The 7,460-nt window shown below is 37.3% G+C and overlaps 1 long non-coding RNA gene across 1 annotated transcript; it reads left to right on the plus strand.

Annotated features, from left to right (window-relative positions):
• The first annotated feature begins 2,198 nt into the window (after window positions 1-2,198).
• Window positions 2,199-5,239, plus strand: LOC114259299 (uncharacterized). The gene is made up of 3 exons (XR_014334782.1): window positions 2,199-2,414; window positions 3,867-3,944; window positions 4,655-5,239. It is a non-coding gene; the product is annotated as an uncharacterized LOC114259299 (long non-coding RNA).
• Window positions 5,240-7,460: the final 2,221 nt, after the last annotated feature.

The raw sequence follows: 7,460 nt of genomic DNA on the forward strand, positions 1-7,460 counted from the left end.
GCCATGGATATGCTTGAGTATTCCCACAGACGACGCCAGTTGTGGGGAAGTGGTTTTTGGAAATACTCTTCTGATCATGGGGGACGCTCGTGATCCACCGATAGGCACCTGAAAGGAAGTAAACACTCCTATCGGGGATGCCGGAATTAGCACTCTGACGGACAAGTCAGTCTCTCGTTCTAGATTACTTGTATTCTAAGTTAAACACCACAATTATCACATACCTCTTTCTGGCTGATGTCTCTTCTATTTATATCTTTTCTTCTTTGGTCCTCGGGATTAGTTCCAAATCCAACCTCCTATTCGGCATATTTTGTAATAAACCGATCTTCACTCGGCCCCTTGCTTAATCGACTTTCTAGTCGAATAAGGTTGGGTCCGAGTTTCCGTGGCAAGGGCCGAATGTTTCGAATCTCCGGAATCTCTACGACTCCCAGTATTCGGCCCCCACAAGATCCTATTAAATATCTCTTTGGGAAACCAACACTTACGGGTAGGCTAGCTCATTTGTTGCTTCTTCTCTCTGAATTTGACCTCAAGTATGTCACTCACAAGTCAGTCAAAAGGAAAGCAGTAGCGGAATTTCTGGCAGACCACCCAGAGGAAGGAGATGATGTAGTCGAGTACCTGTTCCTAGATGAGGAGATTTTGCAGGTAGAGGAAGATACGTGGACCATGTACTTTGACGGAGTAGCTAATCAATACGGTTATGGGATAGGTGTGTTTCTTATAGCACCCGATGATTCGCATATACCCTAGCTTTCAAACTCCGATTCAAAGTATCCAACAATGAAGCATAGTACGAGGCATGTATCGTTGGATTAGAAGCTGCCCTAGAACTACGGGCGATAAGGTTGGATGTCATTAGAGACTCAAAACTGGTTGTTTCTCAAGCTAATGGAGACTAGAAGGTCAAGGAAGAGAAAATGAAAGTTTATCATCAGACCTTGGACATTCTGATTCCAAGATTTGAAAAGCTGAAATTCACAGATCTGCTAAAAAAGAACAACTAGTTTGCTGATGTAGTGGTAACTCTATCCTCCATGGTAAAGATACCACTCGGGGTTAAGATTCGTCCGATCATCATTGAACAGAAGCATAAGCCTGCTTACGAGACAATAGCCACAATAAATGAAGTTCAAGTCCAAAACCCCTGGTATCATGACATTTAGAACTTCCTAGAAAAGGACATATATCCACAAGGGGCCAATGCCAAGGATAAATGGAGAATACGGAGCCTGGACGTTCAGTTCATCATATGCGGACATAAGTTGTACAAGAGAGGGCATCTGGGGATGTACAAGCTCTGTGTCAAGGATGAGGAGTCAAAACGTCTCATGGAGGCCATCCATGGAGGCGAGTGGGGAGCACACATGAATGTTGTGATACTGGCTAGGAAGATCCTTAGACAAGGCTATTATTAGTCAACCATGGAGGTAGATTGTATAAACTTTGTTTGGCGATACCACAAATGTCAAGTCCATGCACTATAACAAAACTGACTTTTTACAACACCACATCAACGGCATACAATAAATGCATGATGTAGTTTCTCACTTTTACGACTTGCTTTTTTTGCACGTCGTAAATACTTTTCCAACCACAGCGTATCTATGCGTAGGCCGTGAATGGTAATAACGATGATTTTTTTACGACTTGCAATGCACGCTGTAAGTAATAAAACATTCTACGACATGCATGTGGCATGTCGTTAATACATCAATTATACACGACGCACATACGCCAGCTGTGAAAAATGAATACTTTTCACGGCGTACACAACGCCTGTCGTTAAAAATATTGTGGGCCGTGAATGGTAATAACAATGATTTTTTTACGGCTTGCAATACATGTCGTAAATAATAAAACTTTCTACAACATGCATGTGGCGTGTCGTTAATACATCAATTATACACGACGCACGTATGCCAGCCGTGAAAAGTGAATACTTTTCACGGCGTACATAACGCCTGTCGTTAAAAATATTGTACTTTTTACGATGCACACATCGCCTACCGTTAAAAATATTACCTTTTTATGACGCACAATACATGTCGTGAATTGTATGATAAAAAATATTAAAAAAAAAAAGCATCAAAATGAAATTTAGGGCGGCAGGCACCCAAAATAAAAATAAAATAAAATATATATATATATTTGCCTCCCTCTAATCAAAATGGAACATCACAGGAGTCAAATCTCTCTCTATCTCCTGTCTCGCAGCAGCCTTCACTCTTTCTCACTCACTCTCTCGTTCTTTCATCTCTCTGTCTCTAGCAATCGGTGATCGGCCAGCGAGACAACTGGTGGTGATCGAATCTGGTTGGCCTTCGCAACACATTCGGTTGATCCAATTAATTCCAGATTGAGATCGTACGACCTCGCTCTCAAATTCGATCCACCCAATTTCAAAGGTAATTTTACGATTTTTTTTTGGGTTTGATCTTGCAAAAGCTGGACCTTAAATCAGCGGAATATCGATCTTCATCAGTTCACTTATGGGTTTTCAATTATTAGGTGGAAAATAATTTATTTCCTTATAATTTTGTTTATAGGGTTTGCGATTGTTTTTTAATTTATACTATTCCTGTTATTTTTGTGTAAACATTTAGCTTTTTTTGATAAATTTCTGCTTTATTTTTTTTTTTAATCTGCTTGTTGACGTTGATTTTATTTCAGAATGGGAATAATTTTCAATTTTCAGATTTATGCTTTAATTTTTTTTTTTTTAATCTGCTTGTTAACAATTTTCAAAAGAAAACATGTGTTCTCTTCTCTACCTCTAATAGTCGAATATATATGATTGTGTACTTGTTTGAAGTTTTATACTCAAATATGTTTCATCTTGGACACCACTATTGGCTCAAATCTTCTGTTTTTTCTGTTCTTTTTATGACACACTCTCAATCCTTAAGATATCAAATGTTTTTTTCTACATAAGATTAAAAGTTACCAATGGGCCACTTTTTTTTGATGTGGGTATCTCCAAAATCCCACTGATCAAGATAGGGAAGTACTACTGATTGTCCAAATAAATTAAGTGAACTCTTTTGATGATTGCAATTGTAAAAAGACCCATGAGGTCCCCCACACGAACACTGATGTGAAGCAATGTAATGTTCACAGAGATGCTTTAGTCTATAAGAGGCTTCCACACACACACACACACACACACACACACACACAAAAACTTTCCATATTCAATTCTACTTTTGGAATTGGAGTTAGAAGAGAACATGTAACCCCAAATGGGTTTCAATCTGCAAGCTCAGAGTAATTATTCATAGCAATGTTGCCACACACTACATCCACAATGATGTATGAAGGATGTATTGTGCGGCAACTGTACTGAATAATTTTTCCTGTTGCCTAATTGCAGTGATCAAAAGTGTGGCCAAACTACCTATGGTTCTACCTGTTTTTTAGTTGGTCTGCCCCCATTGTCTTCTTGCTGTGTGAGATTTATTCCTGGACTGCCTTGCAGTATCATTCAATGTCAAGTTCACCCCAAAAATCTGGGTTTCTAATCAACTTCCATCTGAACTGTTAGATCAAAACATGATGTATTAGCTAAATTAATCAATTAAAGAACTTTCATATTCTCCTTCAGTGTAATGAGATTGTGTTAACGTATATAATAAATAGCTTGTAAGAAATTACTCGGACTTCTTTGGCCACCTCACGCAGACCACAATTGATAGGATAAAAATCACTGTTATCAATGCTCAATTGTTTAGGTTTTAAACTTTCACGATGGTATCCAATTCCTTTGCACTTGAATCAGAGTCGAATCCTTGCAATTTGGTAGCGTGAACTTCCTAGCGAACCTGATGATTGTTGATCCAATGCTTGTTCAACACGTGCAGACTCCAGAAGGTTCACTGTTGGATATTATACGCAATGTCTATGATCTTCTTTCTCACTGTGATATAAAAATTCCTAAGGTACATCCTCTTACATCTGCAACTTTAATATTGAACATTCGTCCTAGGATTTGTGATGAATGCTGTTGCTAATTTTCTCCACCACAAGATTCTATCTAAGATAATTTTTTCTTATGCTTGTCAGGCTTATATTTTCTGGTACATGTAGATATATATTTTTTGAAACTTTGTTCAGTTATTCTCTTTTGTTTATTGTGTTACATAGATTGAAGGTAATGAAAAATATGTTGATTCTGGACCCCCATATCTCATCTTCCTTCATCTTGCTTTGGGCCCACTGTGGGAAGTCTCCAGACAAAAAGTACACTCAATTTTCAGACTTTGCTTTTTATATTTAAGCTTGTATTGCATGGGAATTGCCCTAAAATTCTGGTTAATATGTACAAAACCCTTAATTTTGTTAAAATCATGAAAACATTATAATTTGTATCTCTATATTTGGAACATTAGAGAAACTGGTCTTACCAATTAGAGCTGAGAAGTTATGAATATTTGATTTTCAAAAAGAGTTTTCAAACTGTTATTTCTTGTGACTTAATAGTTAGTTAGATTATATAGGATGAGAATTACGGTTAGGGAAAGAGGAGAAAATGGTGAGCTCAAACTAAGACATGGGCACAAGTAATAGATGATTCTGATTTTGTTTTCCTTTATTTTTTCCAAGAGTAGTAGCAACCAACTTGAAGTTTGAATGGAATTCTATTTTGTAGGTGTGGAAGATATAAGTTACAGAATGTCAAAGTACTGAATGAAGGACTTGATTGGACTCCAGGAAACAACACATACTGGAAGCATGATCTACAGTGGTTTGAGGCATTAAAGGTCATACTGCATGGAAATGCTGAATTTGAAGATGCTGTCTTTCAGGTTAGATAATATGCATTATAGATTGAGTTGTTCAGGTTTTGAGTAATGTTGGAGGTGGTCTTCTTCTTTTACTTGTGTACTTTGGTCTGGCATGCTCTAACATTGAACTAGAAGGCATCTTTTGATTAAGTGGAAACTATAAAACAATTAAGTATTTTGTAGTGTTATATATATATATATATATATCAATTATTTGTAATCGATCATCCATTTCAAATAAAATGGTACTTTTTTTTTGAACTAGAAATAAAATGGTACTTGAAAATATTTGTTTTTTTTCTTTTTTCTTTACATTTTGGAAGAGATAAATCTGAATGCATAGAATTCAAGTGATATTTTATTTTGGCTATGAATATAGATTAAGATTTAAAACTCTTATTTGTATCAAAATATAGTAAATTTATGGGATTGGATTATTTCAAGTTGACTTTTGGGCTTGATGAATTTATTTTTGAGTCAACTTTAGTGATCTGAATTATTCATTTTTTAGAACTTATTAAGTAAAATATTCATGTAAAAAATTAAGATGATCAAATATCGCTAGTTATATGTTTGAATCATATTTGTTTTTAAAAAAAGATGCTAATTATAATTTCAAGTAGCTATTCATTTTCTGTAATATAAATATGAGTCAAACATATAACTACCGATCACTACAACAAAATGCACATTTGGCGACTAAAATTGGCAACCAAAACAATTTTAGTCGCCAAAAGCACCATATTGGGCGACTAAAAACCTGATTTAGTCGGCATTCGTTGAATATTTTTAGCTACTAAATTAATTTAGTCGCCATATATTATTATTGGTGACCAAACTTAGTTGTAGTCGTTGTTTGCTACCATTTTGCGACAAAAAAATTTTGTCGCCAATTTTTGGGCATATTTTTGATGAATTTGTGGTGACCAAAACTAAGTTAGTCGTTGTATAGTAAACATTGCCGACGAAAAATTGGATTTAGTAGCCAAATAGGATGCTTTTGGCAAGCAATTTTTAGTCGCTGTTAAGGATTTTTGGCGACAAATAATAATTTAGTCACTAAAGTTTCGAAATTTTTTTTAGAGGGAAACTTATTAAATATTCGCGCCTAGTATATATATTTCACAGACACATTTTTGGAACTGTTTTGTCTCACACACCAACATACAGACCTCACACACCAGTAGTCAATACCAAACCTGACCGCCGATCATCACCATCGCTGGCCACCGGTGCTGGCCACCACGACCACTGTAAATTGGCCCCACCACTGATTACAGGTATTTGTCTCTCGTCTCTCTCCCTCTTTGTCGATCTGGGTCTGTCTATTTGTATCTCTTTCTCGTTGTCTCTCCCATCCCCATGTCTCTAACGATTTCTGTAGGGTTTTTAAATGTTTTTTTTCTTTCATTTTCTGTTGATTTCACAAACAATTTTTAGGGCTTTTTCTGATTTCATGAATGGGTTTGGTTAAAATTTCGGATTGCCGATTTCTGATTCTCGATTGTGGATTGTTGAACTATATGACCAAATGTGCTTCTGTTTGAGGAATATTCCAAACTAACCCTATATATATATATATATATGCATGCATAGGTGAGAAATCTAAATAATGTTTTACCTTGTTTTGTGTGTTAGTACTTATTTTTGAACTTGCTATGGACCACCATATACTAGGTGGCCTAGAGACAAATGGGATTGTCAACTCCCTTCGGCATCCAGTTGTGCACTAAGACACTTTTCTGAGGTTTTTACCAAATCGATGTTGTTTTGAAATAGATTTCCCAAATGCGAATTGTTTTGAACTTATTTCCCAAATCCAGGTGTGGACACCCCATTTTTGACCGTCCTCAAGACTTGGACGTCACCGTTTGAACACTCGGTGATCATCCATGTTTGTGTTCGTTTGGAGTTCCCGGAGGTCTCGGCTCACGCGCCTTGCCTCAGGATCCCCGAACTCGACTGTTTAGTGTCTGGTTTTGCACCAAACACTTTTGTTTTGCCTTGGAAGGGCAGGGAATGCCTTGTGAGACATCCCCATACACCACCGGCAGTGGCTGGAGGCCACCGGCTGGTCTTTCTTTTCCATCGGCACTTTTGTTTGCCGGTCGGCACATTTTATTGCCGGTCGGCATAATTTGTTGCCGGTCGGCACTGTTTTTTGCCGAAATAACATTTTTGGGCAGCCGACCACTGTTCCTCCACTTTATGGAGATATTTTGTGCCAGCTGTGATAGCTAGCACCAACTCCTTTCCCCTCCATACACGTGTATGGAGGGATTTCCCTCTAGCCAAGCTTGTTGAATAAGCTTTGCAAGAGGGAGTCCTATAAGAGAGAGGCTTTCCTCTTGGTTCTAGGTTAGAAAAACAGAAGCAAAAATCAGCCTTTAGAGATATAGATACATATTATCTCTATACCTCTCTCCCTCTCCCTTCTTGTGTGTGTTTCTTGGCCCAAAAGGTGTGTTTTACCTTACTTTTGCACCATTACACACACCATTACACCTTAGTCCGAGATTGAGAGACTTGGAGGAGTTGTTTCTTGAGTTTTGGATTGGTTTTGATCCAAAGAAGGAGGTTAGACCATTTGTTCTTCAAGGGTTCTTCAAGGGTGAGCATCTTCCCTTTTATTCCCCAAACTTGCATTGGCTTTCTACCTATTTTGTTTAT

Source organism: Camellia sinensis, chromosome 7, assembly GCF_055761805.1.
Source record: "Camellia sinensis isolate YWXY chromosome 7, ASM5576180v1, whole genome shotgun sequence".
Taxonomy (NCBI): Eukaryota; Viridiplantae; Streptophyta; class Magnoliopsida; order Ericales; family Theaceae; genus Camellia; species Camellia sinensis.